We start from the raw sequence: 24,191 nt of genomic DNA, 5'->3' as shown, positions 1-24,191 counted from the left end.
CTGTCTTCTCAGAACCTGAGTTTTTTATAAGGAGGTTATACTACAGGATCTTTAGATCTTTACATTTTTTTTCTAACTAATGCTCACATTATCTGGTATTCTGAACTACTCTACTTCAGGCTTTCATCACAGAGTCCACGTCAAAAATTGGCTCCCAAAACATAATGAAATTCTTTTTACTATATTGAATACCCCTAAATCACTGTTTTAATGGACCTGAAGAGTTAAACTGATGATTTTAAAGAGATTAGGTAATTTAGATACAAAATCAGCAACATGATTCTCTGCACAAATCCAGGATAAGAATACCTATAAAGTCAACCAGGTACTCCTATCCCTTGAAATCAACAGATGATTATGCTAATATCATCATTATGTTGTTTTGTAAAAACACAACATGATAATATAGTCATGAAAGGAATAGGAAGTTGGCAGCAATAAAGCTCTAAAATAATTTGGATCCTAAATGAAGTAAGGGTAAAATAGGCACTATCGCTCTTCACCAAACCAAACTCTACCTAGCTAGTAGACTTGGGAAGGACTGAAGAATCAGCAAGTGCATATTTAGATAATTATTTTAGTAGCAGACTAGCATATGTGTATTATTCTAGCAGCAGAGTAGTGTGCAGTAGTGGCACTAACACAGGGTGTGTGTTGGGGGTGGTGCATTTAGAACAAGTAGAAGACCTTGGTCTGGAAGAGCCAGGCCACTGGCCTACACCAGCAACACAACTCACGCACGTTGCCGCCCTCCCTACAGGTTCTACTTAGTCAGCATGGACACTGATGCTGGCGCTTCAGTTAATTCTCTCCACAAAGCTAGTGCAGCTAGCTCACAAATTTGGTCCAATTTCTTCTCATTGTCACCTCCCTCTTACATTCATAGTGGTGTTTTCAACTTCAGGTAGTGCAAACTGATCTGCTATTTATCACCCCTGGTGGTACGCATGTAACACTTGGGTTTGAACCCCAATAATATTGACATTCTTACAACTCTGGAAGTATGTCCTAGGGTTCGAGCCCTAAAGTGAATACAAAATAAGCAAGGGCCATGTCTATTCCAGGACCTTTGGGCACAGATGAACTGTGTTTGATAACATGGAGCCTTCCCTCTGCGGAGATACCTCGGGTACCCGCTGCTCTACCGATTATGAATACATTTTCCCAGTCACCAGCTGGGTGGGACAGGAGCCACGGTGCCAGTAGCAAGCAGTGTCAAATTATGTCCAGACTTGCCAACTAGCACAGACTCAAATGCCATGAGTCCACTTTTCTGCTTCTAGCGTTTGATAATTGGCACACTTCCAGACTGAATGTTCTGAACCAGGAAGTACCCAAACTTCCTTAGGTTTTTGGCATTTGAAATTATAGAGAGGATTGATTTATATAATTTTTGGAAGATCCTGACATATTCTAACTTGCATATTTTAGAGACATAAACATTACTTAATCCATAAATATAAAGGAAAATTTGGATAAACATTATGATAATAATAGCCTGGTGAACCTAGGGAGGGTTCTGATATTAGAAGTCAAAGTGTCTATAATCTTGAATGATAGTAGTTAGAAGTCTGTTTCTTAGGTAAGACAGTGAGGAATATGTCTTCAGAAAACACAACAAAAGCTAAGGGAAGGTTGTACATCAGGAGGAGGATTGATTAAGACCCTACCAAGCTCTCTACAAAGAACTCAGCACATGAGAGAGGAATAAAAAACACTCATTTATTCACGTCGTATTTACTAAGTATCTACAATATGCCAGATACTATTCTGAGCATTAATTGTGCCAAAGTAGACTAAAATCTAGCCCTAGTTCATTTTACATTCTAACGAGACTCAAGCAACATATAAGGAAAATTATGGAAAGGCAATGTGGTATTAGAATGGGAATGGGCTTTGGAATCAGGCAGCCTTTTTTAAAATCCTGGTTTCATCACTTTCTAGATATGTGACTGGGATAGTTTAAAAAACTCTCTCACGTTGCTTTGTAAGAAACACAACGTGATAACTTAGTCATGAAAGGAATAGGAAGTCGGCAGCAATAAAGCTCTAAAATTAATTTGAATCCTAAATGATGTAAGAGTAAATTAGACTCTATTTTTACTCATAAAACTAAGTCCTACCCAGTTGACTTGGGAGTCTGCTTTTTCTCATTAGTTAATTGAAAATAATAATACTGTTTTTGCGCAGTTGTAAGAATTTTAAATAATGTATAAAATGTCCTTGCCCAGGTCTAGCAAGTAGGTGAGGTGTCACTCAGACAATTATTATTGTTATTGGAAGGTGGAATTGTTCAAAGACATAGAGGAGAAAGAGTTAGTACTCCTCTTTTTCCCCCTTTTGCCTTGTCCCACTTACTGCTTCTTACTTGGCACACTTGGAGATTAACTGGCCTTGTCATCTTCAGTTTTTCTGCCCTGAAACCACTTTCTACTCTGCAGCCAGACAGAGCTCGCTAATGCTCAAATCTGATCATGTCACTGCACTTTGTAGACCATTTCAAAGGATCCTCTGAGCAAGAGATAAAGTTTAAATTGTTTGGCACAGTTAAAAAGTCTCGCATACGCTTGGCCACACCTACTCAGCAGCCTCCTCTTACCACACATTCTCTTTCCACCTTTTACTTGGACCTAGCTACAGTAACAACCTGAACCATTTAGGTTTTTCTTTTTAGCCTAGGGGCACATAGAAACACTGAGACACTGAGGGCTACAGAGTGTGGGATCCTCTGTCCTACACTATAGCTGTTTCTTTACTCTTTGAGGGTCCCATGAGAAACTTTTTATGTTATGGAAGTCTTTAGGAATCAGTGAAAAAGGTTTCGTCCTCTAGAAAAATAAATACATATGCTAGAAAAAAGTATATATTCTCCTGCATTTAAGAGATTCATGGGCCCTTGCACCACATCTATGGACCCTCTAGAGTAAAAACATCTAGTTGAGGGTTTAACGTAGACTGAATGAATGCATAAGAGGTTTAACCTCTCTAGTTTTATATCTGCCAGCATATCCAAGGGAAGTTAGAACACTGGAAATAGCCCTTACGATGAGAGAAAATTTTCAGTTTTTTGCAAAATCAAACAAGATTTGGCTCTACATTTTGGGGATTTAGCAGTTTAATTGATGACATCTCTCTTTTGGGTTCTGACTAACCAACAGACACAAGGAACCATCTAAGACCAAAGTATCTGTTTCCTTAATGGTTTGGCTGTAGTGACAAACAGCTTAAATTGTACTCTGATTGAGAAGGCACAAGCCTCTGGCTATTGCATGGGAAATGAGAGTTGCTGGAGAGCTGAAACCTTGCTGATCCATGGGACAAGAAGCACAAACTAAATTAAGAGAGGTAGAGCGACACATAAGTGATGATTGCTAATGCATGCCTGCCCAGAGATGAAATGCCACCCAATGGTATTAACCTCTCACCAGGTTTTCTAGGTGAGTCTGTCACCCTTCTATGGGGGCAGGAAGTCACACACTAGCTATATTCCTAGTATTTCCTAAAAGGATTACAAGAGTTGGAAGCTCCTTTTTTTTTTTTGAGATGAGGTCTTGCTCTGTCACCTAGGCTGGAGTGCAGTGATTCAATCTCAGCCCACTGCAACCTCCACCTCCTGAGTTCAAGTGATTCTCCTGCCTCAGCCTCCTGAGTAGCTGGAATTACAGGCACGTGCCACCATGCCCAGCTAATTTTTGTATTCTTTTAGTAGAGACGAGGTTTTCACCATATTAGTCAGACTGCTTTCAAACTCCTGACCTCGTGATCCGCCTGCCTTGGCTTCCCAAAATGCTGGGATTACAGGTGTGAGCCACTGTGCCCAGCCGGAAGCTCCTATTTTTAGGATACAGGCTGGAACTCAGGGAAGGGAAGAGGATTACCCTTATATCTACTTATTCTAATCATTATTGTTGTTTCTTTGTTCTGTTGTTGATGGATACACAGTCCTAAATCTTACCCTGAATAACCCAACCGGTCTGTAGAATACCTACACAGAAGTCATAAAGAAAATAAATGCACCTTGAGAAGATGCTCAAACAAATCCCATATTCTTAGAGGTTCATCTTTTCTTCTCTCTCTGTCTCTCCATTTCTCTGTCTTTAGTTACCCTATAAATATCTCCATTTGTATATTAATTATTAGCTACACTGCCTATTATAGCCATTCCCTTCCCCCTTAGGAGAGACAACTCAGTCATGTAAGATCTCCAGGCCTAGTTCTTTATAAACTAAATAAATTTGGAAAAGTCTCCCTTTGGCCTACTATTTAAGCTTGCTGTTTTATAATAATAAAATCTTATTATCCTGTAGACTTCTACCCTCAAGGTTTGCTCAGAGTGTAGAAGTCTACAGGATAATAATATTTTAAAAGAAAGGTAAGATGCCTTTATTTAATATTTGCAAAATGTGATTTTCCATTGCAAATGGTCTACTTCCATTTTAAAAGTAACTAAGATGATTACCATTGGGTAGTAAACTGCAAGCTAAAAGGAAGAGTAGAGCAAAAGATAAGGAAGTTTGAGTACAGGCTGAGTAAGAAAGCAAAACCTATGTTATCACAGCTTGGACCCTGAGTTCTCGGCGCTTACATAAATAGAAATTAACACCATGCCAAACATAAATTGTTCCCAGGTAAAGTTTAATAGGCTTGCAGCTCAAGCGATGCAAGGGAGCAGTGTATGGGAATGGGATCGTGGGGTTAGCTCTTTGAAAAGTGTGACTCTTGTCATTTTAAGAAGTTGAGATGGGGAAAAGTGCAATGTGTAGGCATGTAAAGGTGGGGCTTCTCCGTGGGTCACATGTCTCATTAGCATGTTAATTCTCTATGCCTGGGTGTGATTTTTGGTATTATAATGATATTATAACATGGAAAAATTCAGTGAAAGGTCAGCACTGGAGTCTATCTTGTCTTTAGCCTGCTGCATCTGGTCAGGTTCTTATCAGGAACCCCAGAGTCCCACTTCAGCAACCTTGGAAGAAGTAACTCGAGGAGACAAACAGGTTCTTCCTATTATGGCTGGGAATTCAGATTGGTCAGCTAAGTTAGGAAGGGGCAGCTTTCTCCTACATGACTTAGGTCAGCTTGTTCCAGTTTAGGACATAATTTTCTCAGATATGTCTTCAGCTAGTAAGTGTGTGAGTGTATTCCTAACATGGTAGTTTACAAGGAAACTGGGTAAACAAGACGGCATCATCTCCAGACAAAGGAAACTTTCTTTTTTTTTTTTTTTTTGAGACAGGGCCTCACTGTGTCACCCAGGCTGGAGTGCAGTGGTACAATCATGGTTCACCACACCCTCGACCTCCTGGGCTGAGGTGATCCTACCACCTCAGCCTCCTGAGTAACAGGGACTACAGGTGCAAGTAGCCATGCCCAGCCACTTTTTGTATTTTTTGGAGAGATGAGATTTCACCATGTTGCCCAGGCTAGTTTCAAAGTGGGGTCAAGCAATCCACCCACCTCGGCCTCCCAAAGTGCTAGGATTACAGGAATGAGCCACCACACGCGGCCAGAAAATCTTAAGTTTGAATATTAGATAGCTTTAAATTTCAAATATGTTACCCTGAGTTGTGAGCTCTCGTGCACTCTCTCTTTCTCTTTCCCTCTCCCTTCCCTTATCATTAATACCCCAGCAGCACCCCCGCAGCCACACACAACATACACCTATAGAAACTTGTTTTTGAGATCTTAAAATAAAAAGACTATGGAAGTGACTATGCATTTGTGTGTTGAATTTTTGTAAGACAAACAGCATAGTGGGCAGCCCCAGGTTCCCAATTTCCTTCAGTAGCTTACAGCCAGCACGGATGGGCACACAGAGCCTGCGAGGCTCTCCATCTGTACAAACAGCACATGACTCCATTATTCACACATTTCCCTTCAAAATGCCTTGTAACATACAGAAATCAATAAAAAGTAAAGCAGTTCTTTTATTTAAATGTCATCTCATAAAGGCAAGCGACACAGACAACCTTTTCCCAGAGCGATTCTATTCTAATGTACTACGCACAGATGGCAAAGCCTTCTCTGCAACCCAAGCTCTTCAACAAGAAGGCACATGTTTATTCTTTCAAAAGTTAGTTATTGTTCATTGGAAAAAAAAAAAAAAAGAAACGTATGGAAGCCATTTTATAAGAGGAAAACTAATTTGGAATTCACCAAAAATCAACTTGTCCTTAGGCTGTATTCCTTTTGAGTTTATCTCTTGGTCTTTGAATTTGATGGCCAGTGGTCTTTCAGCGGGACAAGCTGAGGTAGAGCCACATCTATACACTGTGAGGCCAGGTGTGGAAACTGGGGGGGGAAATTCTAGAAATTTCATCCTTGATTCTCATTTTTCTGATCTCTTTTTAAAAAATAATTGGCCATGAAAACTAATTTTCCCTCATGTTATTTTGTATTTTTAGGCCAGACAGGGTGAAGAACAATGAAGCAAAACAATGAAGACAGCAATCATGAAAATTAACATCTTCAACACACTGCGTACCCTTATTTGCCTTTTGAAAACATCTGCCTACAGTGTTTCTTTTCACTTATTATGGGCATGTCTGATCAGTGTTTTGCATGTCATGCAGACAATTTGATTAACTGAAAACTCACAAATTATAATTTCCTCTTTTGGCGATTGTTGTCAAAATGCATGTCAGAGGTGAAATCCTGAAGTTGCGAAAGTTCAAAAGAAGTTTCAGCTCTTCTCCTTTTCTCCCCCTTCCTTCCTTCTTTCCTACCTACCTTCCTTCCTTCCCTCCTTTCTCTTTCTCTTTCTTTCCTTCCTTTCTTCTTTCCTTCCCTCCCTCCCTTCCTTCCTTCCTTTCTTCTTTCTTTCTCCTCTTCCAACTATGCAAACTGAATCAGCCTGAATAAGCTTTAAATCTCTACCTCCAAGACACTAGCCATTTAGTCTTGAGTCTTTAGTTTTCATATCTGAAAAGCGACTATGATATTGCCTTCTTTACATGATTCCTCTGAGATATGCAGATATTTGTGAAGTACATGGCAAAGTACGTGTTCAATAAACAAGTAATGACTTTTATAATTTATGTAACAAATATTTTTTACCTAATGTGTATAAGAAACCACATTGAGGTGTTTATCATCATAGTATTAATAGCAAGTGCTTTGACAAGGGTACAAAGGACTATCTAACAAATGATCCAATACTTGGTATTACAAATAGTAGACTTCATCATAGGCAAAACCAAGGCAAGGTGCTGCCTACGACTTGTGATCTAACTCCCTGATGCAGCGTGGGGAACAGTTCTGTCTAAGGACTGTTGACTTACAATCAATGTTAGTTGTTACTCATGGAAAGGGTACAGCCTCATCTGGGAACACTTTAATCCTGTGACAGTCCACACCCCAATGCAATTGTCATAACAACAGGCTATTTGGCTTAGAGAATGGACAATGCTGACTTAAGGAACCTCTGTTTGTGTATTTGTTTAATATGCAAATATTCATGGCTTTTGATACTGTTTCTAGAGGAGGACCGATCCGAAAGCTGTTCTTGTCAAAAAGCTGTGCTACCATCACAACTGTAAACATGCCAAGAACCACTTTAAAAGGGTGAATTCTATAATATGGGAATTGTATCTTAATAAATCTGTTTTTTTAATTAAAATTAAAAATAGCTAAAAAAATTAAAAAGCTGTGCTAAGAAACCAGTGGGATTGAGTTTAAAAAACTAACATCCAATAGAACGCCTTCTATGTGCTTCTTTATATAGTTTTTTTTTCCCCGTCTTTCCAGTCTTTCCCCTTGCATTCCACAGTTAAATTTTAATATTTCAAAAACCAGTTTTTTTGAACAATGGAACTTATTTATTTTGCAGCTTTTAGGAAATATAATTGATAAGCATCCCTTTTATAAGCTAAACAAATTATACATCACATTTTTTAGGCAAAGAATATTTCAGGGGATAAAAGGGTGTGGTATAACACAAGAGTTTTGGAGTCAGGCTGCTAGCACTCCAACGTCAGCCCCACCTTTTCCTGTGGTGTGTATTTGTACAAGGTTTAGTTTCACTGAGACTTGAGTCTTCATTAGTAAAGTCAGGTTTGTTGAGAGGATCAAATAGAATCATGATTTACGATACTTAATACAGTGATTACATTAGTAAGCACTTGAAAAAACTGGATCTAGTATCATTAAGATGGTACAGGATTTTAATCTGAATTATAACAAGGTGCATTGTAATGATACCTCTAATACTTGTAATTTCTATTGGTCCTTCATGTACTATGACAGTTCAGACTTACAAATGTACACATTTCAGAACTAGACTTCTCTTGTTGATTAAAATCTTTTTTCTCTCTCTCCTCACCCTCCTTACTTTCTTTATAGATTCATCTTTCATTGAGGAGGCTAGGGAACAAATGGCATATTTCATTTCATACGGCTTTTACGAAATAAGACTACATGGCTAGTCAAACTTTTAGTTTTAGTTTTCTAACAAATTTTGTAGAAAAAAGCCAAACAAGAATTTTTGACCTTTGTGTCTTTATTTTCAGCAGACCAAGTAAGTCAAACTGGCACAGACATATGCTTCTGTGATTGTTAATTGGAAGGAAAAACATTTATGCTTTTATGTCTACATGTATACTCAACACAAACCATGAATTTATATTTTGAGATTTGGACCATTCTAATAAAATACCATTAACTGTATTTCTTTATTCTTTCAGTTCAGGTGCTTATACTTTGTTTTTGGAAAAAAAAAAAAAATGTGATTTCCTACTCTAACATTCCCCTACTTATACCACAGATTGAGGCAGTTTGGAATATGTCAGGATCTGTCTCTGCTGTGAGATTGTTCGCATCTGACAATCTGTTGAAAGACTATGAAGATGCTCTGAGGCCAAATGTAATTACCCCCAAACTCCTCAAAGAAAAACACAGGGCCAGGGTGGACTGCATGGGCAGCACTAGCACTGCCAGGGGGTGCTGGTTGCCAAGGGGGCTGCTGCCCCACTGCCTGTCTGTCCTGGCACTTTGCCCTCAAGATCCTTAGGCACTTGCTCTTGTGTTCTCTGTTGCTAGCTATTTCTTGCTCTTGCTTTCTTTCTCTATCACTTCTCTTCTCTCTCTCACTCTCTCTTCTTCTTTCTCTCACTTTCTTTCCCTCACTCCTCCTTTGCATGCTTGTGCCATTGCCTGCATTGTTTGGTTCTTGTATTGATTTCTATGGCACCCATCTCCATGGAATCTAACCACTCAGACAAACACATTAGGTTAAATATAGGCCTGTGTAGGAAGAAAAGAGACACATTTCTCTTGTTTCCTTTCCTTTAGGAAGATCTATGCTTGATTAAGTGACATTATTCCAAGGTAAAGAGCAGACATCCACGGGTGTGAAAAAGAGGAGAAAAATAGATTTGCACTTAGAAAATGTTACCTAGCAGCAATGTGGAAAACAAATGGGAGGTCAGGATGGGAAACATGGAAACAAGTTAACACAATGTTTCAGTTGTCCAAGTTAGTGAAAATGGTGACCTGAAAAGGGGTAGTGACAGTGGCAATGGAGAAAATGAGTCTGGACATAGATTCAATCACACTTAGAGACTGATTAATAGATGTAAGTGATTGAGATAAAGGAAGAGATGATGACCACTACGAAGTTTCTTGGTGAGATGGCTGGCATTGCCATTTGGAACACAAAAGAACAATAGGTCTCAGGCAGGAGATACTGAATTCCATTTCATTTGGGGGCAGGTTTGCAGCATGTATGGTACTTCTAAGTGGAGATGCCCAAGTAGTTGGATGTGTGAGTTGGAAGCCCAGCAGAAATGTCTGAGCTGCAAATATGTGTTCTTGGCTTACCAGCATAAATATGACAATTGAAGCCATGAGAAAGGATGGTACAACCCAGAAGAGTATAATGAGATCAGAGCTCTAAAAAGACTGAGCCAGATTGCCAGAGAATTAAGAAGAAAGTGATGAGAGGGTGGTGATGTGGAAACCTATGCAGGGAAAAAGCATTTTTAGGAGGATGCAGGGGTCTCCAGTGTCAACACAGTGACTGATAAATCAAATATGAATAAAAAAGAATGGAGGGAGGAGAAGGCAGCAAGTAGATGGAAGATGAAGAAATCACTGAGAGTTGAGAGGAGGCAGCAGATAACCAGGAAATCCAAATATCCTCTCAAAATATTCATGGTGACTCAGGACAAAAGTCTTCCCATGGGGCCCACTCCCCAGATCCACATACTCTAGAGGCCCGCCAGTGTGGTGGGGTCGACAGCCTCAGCTCCACTAGCAGCCAGTCCTCCCAGTCAACTCTCTAGCACAGCAGGGCCAGTCCTTCTGGTCAAGTCCCAAACACAGTACAGGGCTAACTCTCCTAGTCAAGTCCCTAGCACAGCAGGGACAGAGCACACAGCAGCCAGAGGTGTATCCTGGGCCTTGCTGGCCCAAAGAAGGATCACAAGAAATTCATACTTGATGGGCAAACCATGATCCCCCAACCCGAACACAGCAGCCAGAGCAATAATGTGATCAGACAGCCTTTGGTCCTGATGAGTCACAAGGCTTCAAATAGTGCAGTTAAATGCAGGTAAGAAAGGGTACAACCATCACTGCCTCCAAGGTCATCCTCCACAGGCTGCACTGACCTGGAAAATAGCTGGATTAGAGCAGAAAGAACACCTAACTTACTTGTGCTGTGTTTCTCCTTGTTGCACCCATGGGAACTTGAACCTCATATACTGTGTCCTCCTCCCTTTACCCCTGCCCCCTGTGATTGGCACATCTACAAGGACTGTTCTAAGTCAATGGAAAGGGAAAGGGTGGGAATCAGGGAAGGGTTGGGGGGACCCATCAAGGATTCAGGGTAGAGAGTCAAACAGTGCCACTTGGCGACTTGGGGTAAAGCCAGTGCCACCAATAACAGTTTACATGCTCATTAATTTGGGATTTCAAAACACAAATATGAACTCCTGCCCACTCAGATCCCAGTTGGTGTCTTAGTCACATAAAAAGTTCCATTTGAAAACAGTCTTTTTTTTTTTTTCTTATTTTCATTTGTTTATACAAATATTTGATTTGTAAGAAAAAATGTGTGGGTGGGATTTTAGCAGTTTAATGAATTTTTAATTGAGAAAAGGTAGTTTGGTAGTTGACTTAAAAATGTTCTGGGGAAATTCACTAGAACTATTAACCAACAGGATCTGAGTTAGCTTAGCTTTAGTATTCCTACTGCCTCCCAGAAAAGGGGCACAGCTCTGTAGCCCCAAGACAAATTTGCACACCAGGCCTAGATGTCCCTACCCCAGCTAAGTTCCAGAGCACTTTGACCTTGCCTAGAGACCAGGCTAGTTCTATAGGCTCAGAGTGCCTGGGGATGTATTTTGGGAGATACAGAAAATGAACAGACTTCCTCCTCCCACACTACTCAGGGTGGTTCTCTATCAGCCAAGTTTACCAATTCTAGAAGAGAGCAGGGAGTGTCAGGGAGTGAGAATGTACTCCTGGGCCTAAAAGCAAAGGATGTGAGACTTGTTCAGTATTTCACTGTCAGCACAAGGAAGACCAGAAGATAGTCTGGCTCCAGGACTCTCAGCCATCTGCCTGGTATGGGTGGTTAGATCTTCCGACTCCAGCAAGGCTTGAACTCTTAAGGGTCTGTGGTGCTCCATCTCCATTGATGGCCCCAGCTCAGTAACTATACCTGGTACATTGCCTCTGTGAATCAGTACTTTGGGAGCAGACCATTCTGAATAAAACTGAGAAAATTAAAGCTTTGCACTGCCAATTGAAGACAAACTGGTTCTCCAGAGGCCTAAACTACCCTCCATCCTTTTGTCAGAGTGATGTCCTGGAATTGAGGCTGTTTCTCTTCTGTCCCTGACTCCTGTAGATTTGCTTTGGTTCCTTTGGGTGTAAGAGGTTAGGAGGACAGCTGCCCAGAGCAGCTCTGGGTATACAACCCAGCTTCTCTCAGGCTTTCTGATTCCTTCCCTTGCACTCATCCCTCAGCTAGCCAGATGGCCTCCCCACTCCTAATTGGCAAATACATTCTGGAGTGGTTGTGTGGTTTTGCAATTAGGGCAGCATTTAGGGTGCGCAAGGCGGCAAGCTAGGTTTCACAGCTCACTCCACCTTTGGTTCACCTGGCTCTCAGCATTGCTTTGGGAATGGCAGCTCAGCCAAAACCAGCAAGCCATGTTCTATAACATCTTCTCCTTAGGAGGAAAGGCCAACTACCAGGTGAGTCAGTGACTGGTCCATAGGATAGCCTTATAACTATATGAAGCCAGGAACTGTTCATGAGCAGAGCTGGAACAGAGCTTCAGTCAGTAAGAAGGGGAATGACCCCCAGGACTGGGCAAGGAACAAAGTTGGCTGCTATCTTTATGGTTTCACTGACCCAACCAAGTGTCCACATCTTAAATGTATAATGTCCATCCCTCATGTGACAGTGGTTTCCGACCCAAGGTGAGACTGTCATTTCAATTGGAGAAGTGTGCAGAAGTAGACCAGGTGGAAAGGCCAGCAGTGCTGAAGGTTCAGCAGTTGAGACCACTTGTTTTTGCCTTGCCCCTACCCCACTGGAGGGAGCCAAAGGGAAGGCTGGCTGGTGGGTGTCTGCAGATTGACGATGGGGCAGGGACTGGTGCACCCACCCCGCTTCGGCCAAAGATGGTGTTTTGCCCACTGTGTGCCTGTCAACACTAACCAGCAATAATGCCCTCAACTTCCCAGATGGAGAGGTGACAGGCAAAAATTTTAAAAAAGAAAGAGGAAACTATTGTTTTGGGAGGTGATGGAAGGGGAGATGATAAAATAGTTTTGGGGTGTGTGTGTGTGTGTGTGTGTGTGTGTGTGTGTGTGTGTTTTGGTAGTAACTTTTTTCTTTTATAGTTTTATTTCTTTCTTCTTTCTTTTTTTTTTTTTTAGTAGTAAGTTGCAGACTTGAGCTTTGAAAACCCCAAGGGGATGGGGGGGCAGAAGCCTAAAGCTACCACCCCTTTATCTGCCTTCATGGTACTATCCGTTTTCCCCAGCTCCTCTCTGGCCCCACAAGCCAGGCCTCAGACCTTCCAGCTAACTGCTTCCCATGAGCCACTATTCCAATGTCAGCCAATAAGCAAAGGAGCTGGTGGTTCAGACCTGGTGACCAGTCCTTCTCAGCCAACTCAATCAGGGTGATCTCTACCTACAGGCAGGAGAAAAAACTTCATCTGCTACCATAAGCCCCTTCCAGAATCCACCTGCCATATCCTGCTCTGCCCATCTAAGGATACGCTGCTCAGGGATGGACTGGCAGGGCTACACTCAGCTTTTCTGGTAAGCAGAGACTCAAGAAACCTCTGGGATCCTGTTTCCTGGTTGTGTTAGCCCAGAAGTGTACAAGGACCCCTTGGGGCGGTCTGAACAGAAGGGTATGGGAGGGAGGCTAGCAGTGCTGATGACTCACTACACACCCTGCAGTCTTGCTCTCCTGCTGTAGTAGGTAGCTGCCCACCCCATCTCACCCTGCACCATGAGCTCCTGAGTCAGCATATTAAGCATTTTATAAATTATATTTTAAATACATATGCTATACCAGTCGGGTGTTTGGCATCAATATGGTGACCTCTCCAGAGTGGAGAACCACCAGGTTGCCTAAAGAGGGGTGAACCGGCTCAGGTCAGAAATGAAGATGGTCAAAACTCCCTTGCTGATCAGTAGTAATAATGGGCCTGTGAATAGCCACTGCATTCCAGCCTGGACAACATAGCAAGACTCCATCTCTAAAAAAAAGAAAAAGACAAAGACAAAGAAGAGGAAGAGGAAGAGGAGTGGAGGGATGACTAAGACTAAGGAATTCAATATTTGATGGAGGGTTGGAGCATCTCCTCATCTCCTCTTGAGATAAGAGCACTTGAGCATGTTTAAATGCCAGTGGAAAGGAGGCATTAGAGAGTGAAATATGGAAGATACAAGGGAAAGGAGGTAGGTACCTGACAGATCCATGTCCTCAAGAAAATAAGACAAAAGGTAAGGCACTAGCACACTGTGTAGAATTAATGTTAGGTAGGGGAAGAGACTCGTTTTCTCCTAAATCGAAGGAAATGAGGAAATTGTGGGTGTGGATGCAGATGAATTTGCAGGTTTAGTCCAGAAGTTGAGAAAGATACATTCTGATGGTTTCTACATTTCTCAGAATTAAATGAGATCGTCTGCTGTGGACAAGGGTAAAGTAGCAGAATTAGAGCTGTGAGAAGTAAAGAAGATCTGAAACAGTTCCTTCAGTGAATGGAGGGGCAGTTGATTAGGGATTAATAGAAATTTTGACTGTAGCACAAATGGCTCTGATCAAGTACGTGCTTGTGATTTTTGAGTGGAGCCCATCTAGGAAATTGTGTGATTTTTCTCCATCAGCCTACTGTGGATTCAGAGAACTCGGCATGTGGATTCTTTGAGGGTTTGGTTTCCGACCAAAGTCAGATGGAAGGAAAACAGGCAAAGGAGTTGGTAAGACAATAGTTGATGTGACAGAGCATGAAATCTGTCATGGAAAGAAAAGAGAGTGATAAGAAGCCTGCTGAGTGGCAGGGAAGCAATGAAGAGAAGGTGAGAGAAGAGCATCAGTGATGTCACACCGCAGCTGCAATGAGAGAGCTGGGTGGAAAGCTAAACAGAGAAGGAGCTGTGGAAACAAACAATCCTATCGAGGAACTTAGCTGATTCCTTTGCTGAATTCTGCCTCTTTTCGTACTCAGTTTGGCTCGTGCTATCTAATAATTATAGTTAGAGAATTTTATATGATCATAAGTGGAACTCTTTTTCACAATTCCATTTAAATGTTCAGAGAATGGTAAATGTAAATATCAGTGTGAGAAAGATAAACGCAGTGGCTAAGGGCTCAGGTTCTGGGGTTGGGCTATTGGGTTAAAATCTTGTCTCTCTTCTACTTATGAGTTGTATGGCTTTGAGTAAGTCATTTAACCTCTCTGAACCCTGTTTTCCCATGTATAAAATCATCATAAAATAGTATCTACTAAAAATATTTGAATAAGTCAATACCCGTATAGTATTTAGAATAGGCTGGGCACAGAAGTTTATACCTGTAATCCCAGCACTTTGAGAGGTCAAGGTGGGAGGATTGCTTGAGACCAGGGGATTGAGACCAGCCTGAGCAATATGGTGAGACCCCATCTCTACCAAAAAAAAATTAGTTTCTGGCACATAGTAGTATTTAATAATTGTTAGCTTAGTTATTGTTACCATTATTGTGAATAATAGAACTCATATCATGCTAGGGCCAAAAAGAATCCTAATTATTTCATTTTATGAAAGCAAAACCTGATTGAAAAGTGTTGACATTCTCAAACTAGGCAGTATCTGCTGCTTTCCCTTCTCTTCCCTTCCCTTCCCTTCCCTCCCCTCCCCTCCCCCTGCCTTCTCTCCCCTTTCCTTCCCTTCCCTTCCTTAGGTCTAAGTAAATCCAGGTGTCTAGATTTCCTTTTCTGTGTCATGGTGTTTGGATCTCATCTACTTATAAGGAGCCAGCCCTGCTCATTGTAATGTGTAACACGGTAACAAATCCCAGCAGAGACCTCCTTGGACTTCTCACATGCTGTTACCATAGACAGTCATGCACAAGAAGCAGCCCAAGGAGACCCAGAGAGCTATGGCAAGGTCACCAAAATGCCTCTTCACATGCCTTGTGCCATCTTGTTGTCATAACAAAGAAAATTGCACTTTCACAGGCTTCAGTGCATTTTCTGTTGTCTATGAAATGCAGGCAGCAGCAGTCCCCATCCAATTTACTGTCCTGTCCAGATGGTGGAAGAAAAGACATAATTGAAGTCATTGATGGTATTTTAACATCAAGGCTCTGTAAGCACTGTCACTTTTCAGCCTTTGATCATTTATAGTCTTCCAGCCTAAATTGAATGCAGACTGACCTGCTCTGCTCTGAAGTAATGGAGCTAACACTAAGAAAAATTGATGATCACTTTCTCAATTCATATACCTCCAAAGATTGTGTGTCTAAATTTTTCTGACTGATGGCTTCTGGGTCTGTTGAGATCAACCATTTAGGCAATTCTAGCTGAGATGTATATCACTTCTTATACTTTCCTAAGTTGATTATTGAAGAACTTAACCTGAAGCCTTGGAGATCATATTGGGTAAATTATGCTGAGGAGATTTGCAAATTGATTTTGGGTTCAGGTGGCCCAGTTTAGTTCAAATCCGTGCGTGCTTCCAATCAGAATCTTGAGCTGTATTTTTTTCAGCTGTGGCACCAGCCTTTTTACATGATAGGCAGGATTTTCGTTTTGTGGGGTTTTTTCCCTTTCTAAGTGAAATTAGAAACAAAGGCAATGTGAATTATTTACAATTGCAATATTTGCTATCATGCTATGCATTTAGGTTTACAGCAGTAGTTCTGAATCTTCTGATGCACAGTGAAGATTAAGAACTGCTGTAAACCTAAATGCATAGCATTACCTGGTAAGCTTTTTAAAAACAGGGATCTCTGGGTGTTGTTTTTAAGAAATTACTAGGTGGTTCAAATGTATAGGCAAGTTTGAGAATCAGTGCTCTGGATCTGTGCTTCTCCCCTATCAAAAGAGTGATGTGGCTTTCTCCCAGATATAGGGCCAGAGGGCTGCAGACCTAGGGAGCTTTAAGGTACATGTGAATTTCATTACCAACTGATCATTCGTATTTCTCAAAGTGTGATCTGCAGACCAGCACCGCTGACCTATGAGCTTGTTAGAAATGCAGACTTTCAGGAAAATATTAGCAATAAGCCCAAGTAGATTCCCAATGGGTTGAAAGATGGGAGAAAATGTCAAATAATTTATTCATGGTTTAGAAATATATTCATTACTTTGCTTCATTTAACATTTCATCAATGATTTGGATGAAGATAGGACATATGTAACAAATTTGAAGACGTCTTCTAACTGGGGAATATAGAAAACATCAGATGAAAGATTCAGTATTCAAAGGAATGACGTTCTTATTCTAATATAAAATATTAAATAGATTTAAATGAAAGGCCAGTATCTGAGTTAAGAACACCAACTGTCTGTATAATTGTAGGAGAGAGCTAACTGAATAGTATCACTTACTGATAAGATTTCTTTTAATTGAAAAAGTCAGCGTAACTGAGCAGTCATGTGAAAAGGCTGCCCCTCCCCAAACTAATGTGCTTTTTGTTGGAATTAGAATCAAAAGGTCCAGAAAAAGGGTGGAGGAGGTAATTGTCACCCTATTCTGTACTGAACAGACTGTAAAGATAAACTGAATTATGTGCATGAGACATGACCGCAGTGGTGGATATTTAAGCTGGAAAATGAGGCTCTGTTCCAGAAAGGAGGTAGAGAAATGAATTCTGATGTATGTTTCAAATATCTAAAACTCTCCTATAAAACAGAGATGTGACCTTCATCCAGATCTAGGGCCAGAGGGCTGAAGGCACAGGGAGCAGAAGTCAGATTACATAAAGAATCAACATCTAAACAATCTGTGCCATTTGAAGATCAAATGAATATACTTGTGGGATGGTGAACTTTTTTATCCCTACAGGCATTCAAACAAAGGCTGAATGGTCACTTACCGGATCCACTGCTAAGGAGATCATGTAGCATGGGAAAGGGTCGGACACAGTCACTGTTAAGATAACTTCCACTTGCTCAGTTCTCTGAAGTCTTAAGATTTGTCCAAAGCTTGGTTGTGGAGAACTGTGTTCTTACGTCAACTTGGAGCTGAGATCTCACCACACCTGGATTCTCAGGGTTATGGTATCTCCTGTTAATCCTGTTTTCTTCTCCATGCCCCTATCAACTCTAAATGTTTATGAATTTTTTACCTTCTGTCTCCCAGAGCCAGGCAGAAACGCTAATAGAAGCCTAAGCTGTGGAGGTTTGAGAAGGCCTTTGAAGCTATCGAGCTGCTGTTCCCAATTTTCATCAATTGCTTAAATCTTCTCATTAAACATTAGGACCTCTTCTGGTGTTTTATACCAGTCACTCCTTTAAAAAAATAAAGTAGTTAAAATTTGAGTTAGGCCTCTTTTAGTCTTTAAATTGTCTGTTTATAAAAGTTTAAATAAAAATTTCTTAAAAGCTATAAAAATGAAAACAAAAATCTCTAGAAATGCTACCGCCCAGAAATAATCACTATCAACACTTGGGTGAGCATTCTTCCAGAACTCTCTCTGTGCATACCACCATATGCCTTTCTAGATCCATAGAAAGATAATTTTACATAGGCAGCTTTGCATTCTCCATGTTCCTTTGCCATCTGCTTTTTATATGCAGCAACATGTTGTTGAAATACTTCCATGTTAGTGGATGCTTTTTAATGCTTTGTATGGATTTGCATATAACAGTTGTAAAGCCATTTAAATAGAATATAGTAAAAATTTTAAGATGCTGCTCTGGTCTGAATGTTTGTGTCCCCAGAATTTATATGTTGAATCCTAATCACCTATGTGATGAATTTAGGAGGTGAGGACATTGGGAGGTAACTGAGTCATGAAGAGGAGCTGTCATGAATTAGATTACTATCCTTAAAAAAGAGGCCCCAGAGAGCTGCCCTGCCCCTTCTACTTTGTGAGGACACAGCAAGAAGCTATTGTTCTATGATCCAGAAAATAGGCCCAATCAGGCACAAAATCTTCCAGATCTTAAACTTACAGCCTCCAGACTCGAAAAATAAATTTCTACTGTGTGTAAGATACCAAGTTTGCAGTATTTTGTTACAGCTGCCTAAACAGACTGAGATCGATCCACACACTTGTCCTTTTAAAAATGGGCTACTATGAGAATATGGCGTCCAAGATGACGCAGTTTCAACACCCTTCTTGAATGACAGCAGTCCTAAAGACGACATGCACATGATTTTTTGGTGAGGCTTCATGGGATGCTGGGAAGAACTGGAGTTGTTAGATTTAAATGAAAATGATGTAAGTAAAAATGCTTTGCAAACTCATGCTCCATTTTAATAGATACTGTTTTAACAAGTTTGATTACTTTTTTTCTTTTACAAAAGATTATAAATCACAAAAGCCAGTCATAATCAAGACCATCCATGCCAGAAAGACCACCCAGTGTAATAAAACAACCCATTTTTCTTTTCTGTCTCTGTCCTCTATTTTTAGAGTTTTGATGGTATATTATGAGCATTTCCCATCACCATTGTTCTAAAATTATAATTTAAAAAATCTTATTATACAAATAAATTTTCATTCTAAAATAATTGAAATGATTGCCAAGTGAATTAATGATTATGTTTAGCATTTGTGTGTGTATATATATATATGTATGTAAAAAATTATCCTTCCATACTTGGTATATTTAATGTTAACTTGATTAAAGTTATATTCACTATTCAGGAACAAATTTTTCAAAACATCATCCCTGAATTTTAAAAATTAGGTGAATATTGTAGTTTAGAACGTAAATACAAAAACTGCTTGTAAAAACTGGGCAAAAACCAAATTTGGGCCAAAATTTCTTAATAGCTACTTAGTATCTCCTCATGTGGATGTAGCATAATTTAATCCGCTCCTAATTCCTGGATACATAGCAGTGAAACCTGGTTAAAAGGCAAAAAATGAAAGCTAAGAAGAGGCAAAAACAATTTGAAGATTGAAATGGACTCAACTAACTGTGGCTTGGAAATTGAGGAAGTGGACCATTAATGAAGAAACTAGGGAGTCTCTAGCAGTTCAGAATGACCCTCAGTTGACTCCTTCAAGGAAATGGGGGCTTCAGCCTACGAACTACAGCAGCAAGAGACTGAATTCTGCCAACAGCCCGAAGGAGGAGGAAACAGATTCTCTTTGGGAATCCTGGAAAGGGAATTCAACCCTCCTAACACCTTGATTTTAGCCCAGTGAGATCTGTGCCAGATTTGTGACCAACAGAACTGTAAGATAATAAATATGTGATGTTTTAAGCCACTAGGTTTGTGATAATTTGTTAGAAATAGAAAATTAATACATTCTGGTTTCTGAATCATAGTCAATATACTTGATAGGTTTTCTTATTTTATGCTTCTTATTTTTTATTTTTATTTGACACTCCCCTCTCCCTTTTAACGCTTTCTTAGGAAGCAGCATCAGCATTTCTTTATAAGAGCAGGTTATACATTCAGACTTTCTGGGCTTCAATCTTATGTGATCTTGGATAAGTTATTTAAACACCATGTGCCTCAGTTTTCTCATGAGTCAAAAGCAGATAGTACAGATGTTGTGAGTACTAGATGAGTTAGTTTACACAAAGTACTTAAAACAGCAACTAGCACATAGCAAGCCATTATTTTCCTATTATTTGCTCTTCTTTTCAATGGTAATTTGGAATATATACATTATTCTGTTTTAATTTTATTAGGACCAACTTCTAAATTTTGCAAAAACATATGTAAACCAGATTTTCTCTATTAATTTGAGAAATGAAAAAGTCTTTATTAACTCATTGCTTTTTTAAGATGAGAAATTTTGTGTTTTTATTTGTACATCCCTGAGACACATAATGAGCTGATTTAGTCAGATTTATATTATATTTAACATGCTTATTTTTTGATGTCTATCATATCATGTTATATTATATATAGTTCTTGAACATCTAAAGATCCTGTTTCATTCTGTCTAATAACTCCTGATAATGTTGGATATTTTTCCCCTGTGATTTGTAATTCTAAATTGTGAGTTCATCCTCAGTGAGCTTTTGTCTATGAAAATCTTATGACCCATGGTCCAGGAATAATTCTCTCCAGAGAGGCTTTGTATTTGATTATGCTAAATGTCCCCAAAACCAACTTTTAAGTTAATTTCTATTTGGGGAATTTCTACCCCATGTAGATAGTGTGAATTCAAATTACAACTTATATGAGTACAGGCATGTGATTACAATAAGTTCTCAACATCCTACCCAGAACTGTGGCCAGGATAAAAATGGCTTTGTCACTCTTCTTTGTACTGGTGAAAAAAATTTTCATTTTTTCTTTCACTAAAGGTCCTGGCCTTTAAAAGAGGGTCTCAGGACAGTCACTTCCACACTTACTTAATGTTAACACAGTGAATGCTTTCCCCTTGAAACTGATGAGACTGATAACAAGACAAGGATGTTCACCATCACTACTTCTACTCCACAGGAGGTACTAGCCAAGGAAATAATGAAAGAGAAAGAAACAATAGGCTTAGAGATTAAAAAGAAAGAAGAAAATAATTTTTACTCTCAGATAATGTGATTGTTTCACAAAGAATCCAATAGAATTTATAAACTGCTATAAATCATAATGAATTTAGAAATATTGCTGAATATGATTGTGATATTATGATGTATATATATAAATTGATTTTTGTCTGCAGTTTCTAGCTTATAACTATGATAACACTTGTTATTTCCTAAGTGATTAAAACAACAAGTATACCTTTTGTTAAAGCATTTGGCCTTTTGTCTTTGGTTCCTGAAGTAGCTTCAGAACAGCTTCAGAGTGAAAAAGGTTAAAGACAGTCTTTTGTTATAATTGTTATAATACTGGAATGCTTTAGGCCTCAGGAGCAGGCCTCAAAAATCAGAATCTCCCAGTCTGACCTTCTTCTGCCCTTCTTTCACCTGCTCATTTCTCCCCAAGGCAAGCCATAGAAGCTAAAAATATAATCTTCTCCCACCTTTCTGTCTTTGAGATGGTCATAAAGAAATTCTTTTGTCTGATTGTAGGTCATAATACCTCCATTTCAGAAGCGGTCCTGCCCCACCTCCAGGAGGAAGGAAAGCCACACAGAGAGGCAAAGAAAAATCTGAACAGGTCTTGCCCCCAGATTTCCCCATTTAATCTGTCAGTGTTAGATCATAATGTTACTGGTGGAAAAGATCCAAGTTACCCTGAGTTACTGGCGGTAAATCTATACAGGTCCAGAGCAACTTCAGTCCTTGCCTCCTCAGGAGAAAAGAATTTGACTGAGGGGCATAAAGCAGAAAAAGAGATTGAAACAAGTTTCAGAACAGGAGTGGAGTTTATTAAAAAGACTTTAGAACAGGAAAGAAAGGAAGGTGCACTTTGAGGAGACCCAAGTGGGCATGTGAAGGTTAAAGAGAGGTCAAGTGTCCCATTTAGCCATAATCCTAGAACTTTTATAAGTTTTCCTCTTTGCCACAATTCTTACCTTAGCGTGAGCTTTCCACAGGTGCAGAGCCCTTCTTAACCCGGGAAGTGAGCACACGCCGTGTATTTAGAAAGTTATATGCATGACCATCTGAGGCTTTCTTCCTTTTTCTGGTGAAGTGTACCTGGAAGATCACATTTATTTCATCATTTTGTCTCTTAACACGAATGTCCAGGAAACTTTTTCTCCCTGGGGTCTGCATTCAATTAACACTTTTTAATGTTAACAGATGTGGACCATTAGGAGATTGATAGCTGCTGAATTATTTTTAGAGAGGCAATGTGATAATTGCCAAACCATCACCTGACATCTAGTGGGCAGGGAGAGAGCCCTCTCCTGCCCTGCTCATGCCTAACTGCCTGTAACAATAACTTTTCATCCAATAACATTTCTATACATGGAAACTCTGCACCCCCTTTTCTACACATCATCCTGTGCATCTCTTTATCTTTTTATAATATCTTTTATAATAAACTGATAAATGTGTTTCCCCAGCTACACTAGCAAATTAATCCCAAGGAGGGGATTAAACCCAAGGAGGGGAGATGTGAGAACCTCAATTTATAGCCAGTCAGTCAGAAGCATGGGTAAACAATCTGAAGGCTGTGATTGGCACTAAAATTAGGGGCAGTCTTGTGGGACTGAACCCTTACCCTGTGGGATCTAACACTATCTCTAGGTAGATAATGTCAGGATTGAACTGGGTTGGAGAACACCAAATCATGTCCGCAGCAGAATTGTTGCTTGCTTGGTAGGGAGAAACCCTCATACATTTGGCAATAGAAGTCTTCTGTGTTGATTGTTGTGGTATGAGAGCAGATTAAAAAAACAGTTTTTTCCACACAAATGTCAAAAATAAAAAATTAATTGTAATTCTATATATTAGCAACAACAATTAGAATATAAAATTTTTTAAATAACACTTATACTAGCATAAAAATATCAAGTACCTAAGAATAAATCTTTAAAAATGCTTGTAAAACCCTTACATTATTAAAATAACAAAAAAAAAATCAAAGACCCAACTGAAGAGTTATAAATGGAGAGATATTATATATTCATGGATTGGAAGATGCAATATGGCAAAGTTGTCTTTCCTCCCAAAATTGTTCTGTGAGCTCAGTGTAACCCTAATTAAAATTACTAGGTTATTTTTAGGTGAAAATTGGCAGGCATGGTTCTAAAATATATATGAGAATACAAAGAACATAAATAGACAAGGTAGTTGTAAAGCAAACCAAAGCTGGAGATTTTCCTCTATCAGATTCTTACTTACTGTAAAGTTGTAATGAAAAGGGATGGTTTCCTTAACTCCTTCATGGGACTCACGAAGGTGTTGGCTTATTTACTGAGCCTGCAGCTTTCAATCCCTTGTAAGAGGGCGAGCACGTAAGTGAGCAGGTGCAGAGGCCAAGATGAGCATTTCTGGGCAAGCAACAGGAGCAAACTCTGTATGAGCACATGGCAATGTCTAGAGGTTGCCTGTGACCCCTGGAACCCAAGAGGGCATGTGTTACAGTGTGCTCTTTTAGCTTTGCCATCCATGGATGGCTAAAGCGTTAAACAGCTCAGTGGAGGGTCAGTGTGACAGCCTCTTACACCATATCCAGGGCTTTGTCCGGCATCCAGGAAGAATCAGGTCACATGAACAAATTGAAGGGTAGTGAATGTGAAGGACTTTACTGAGTGGTGGAAGTAGCTCTCAGTGGGATGAGGAGTGGAAAGAGGATAGTGAGGAAGGTAGTCTTCCTCTGGAGTTTGGCCATCCCTGGCTGAACTCTTTTCCAAGGTTCCATCATCAAGTCGTCCCTCTAAAGTCAAGCAACTTCTCTCCAATGCCTGACTGCTTCTTCTCTTCTCTCCTTCTCTACCACTCTGCCAATCCATTGGTGGGGCCAGGAGTTTTAATGAGTACAGAATGGGGAGTGGGAAAGGATAGAGTGGTTTTGGAAAAGGCAACATTTAGGCAGGAGAACAGGAATGCACGTTTTCACTTTGGGCTGCAGGTCCAGGCTTCAGGGTGTGGCCTTCGCTGGGGATGGCCGTTTTCTATCCAGTATTTCCCTGCCTCCTGCCCATATCA

General features: G+C 40.0%; 2 long non-coding RNA genes across 2 annotated transcripts in view; both read right to left on the bottom strand.

The window, feature by feature from the left end:
* LOC105734458 (uncharacterized) overlaps positions 1-17,667 on the bottom strand; it is a 294,163-nt gene extending 276,496 nt beyond the window's left edge. Inside the window, exon 1 of the long non-coding RNA XR_010336560.1 lies at positions 17,552-17,667. This is a non-coding gene — a long non-coding RNA (uncharacterized LOC105734458). The remainder of the gene's footprint in view (positions 1-17,551) is intronic.
* A 4,484-nt stretch (positions 17,668-22,151) lies between these two features.
* LOC105711509 (uncharacterized) overlaps positions 22,152-24,191 on the bottom strand; it is a 311,827-nt gene continuing 309,787 nt past the window's right edge. The window contains exon 5 of the long non-coding RNA XR_010336559.1: positions 22,152-22,232. This is a non-coding gene — a long non-coding RNA (uncharacterized LOC105711509). The remainder of the gene's footprint in view (positions 22,233-24,191) is intronic.

Source organism: Aotus nancymaae, unplaced genomic scaffold (assembly GCF_030222135.1).
Source record: "Aotus nancymaae isolate 86718 unplaced genomic scaffold, 86718_ANA_hifiasm-v0.15.2.pri h1tg000040l, whole genome shotgun sequence".
Taxonomy (NCBI): Eukaryota; Metazoa; Chordata; class Mammalia; order Primates; family Aotidae; genus Aotus; species Aotus nancymaae.
This window is presented reverse-complemented; position numbering and strand designations above follow the sequence as displayed.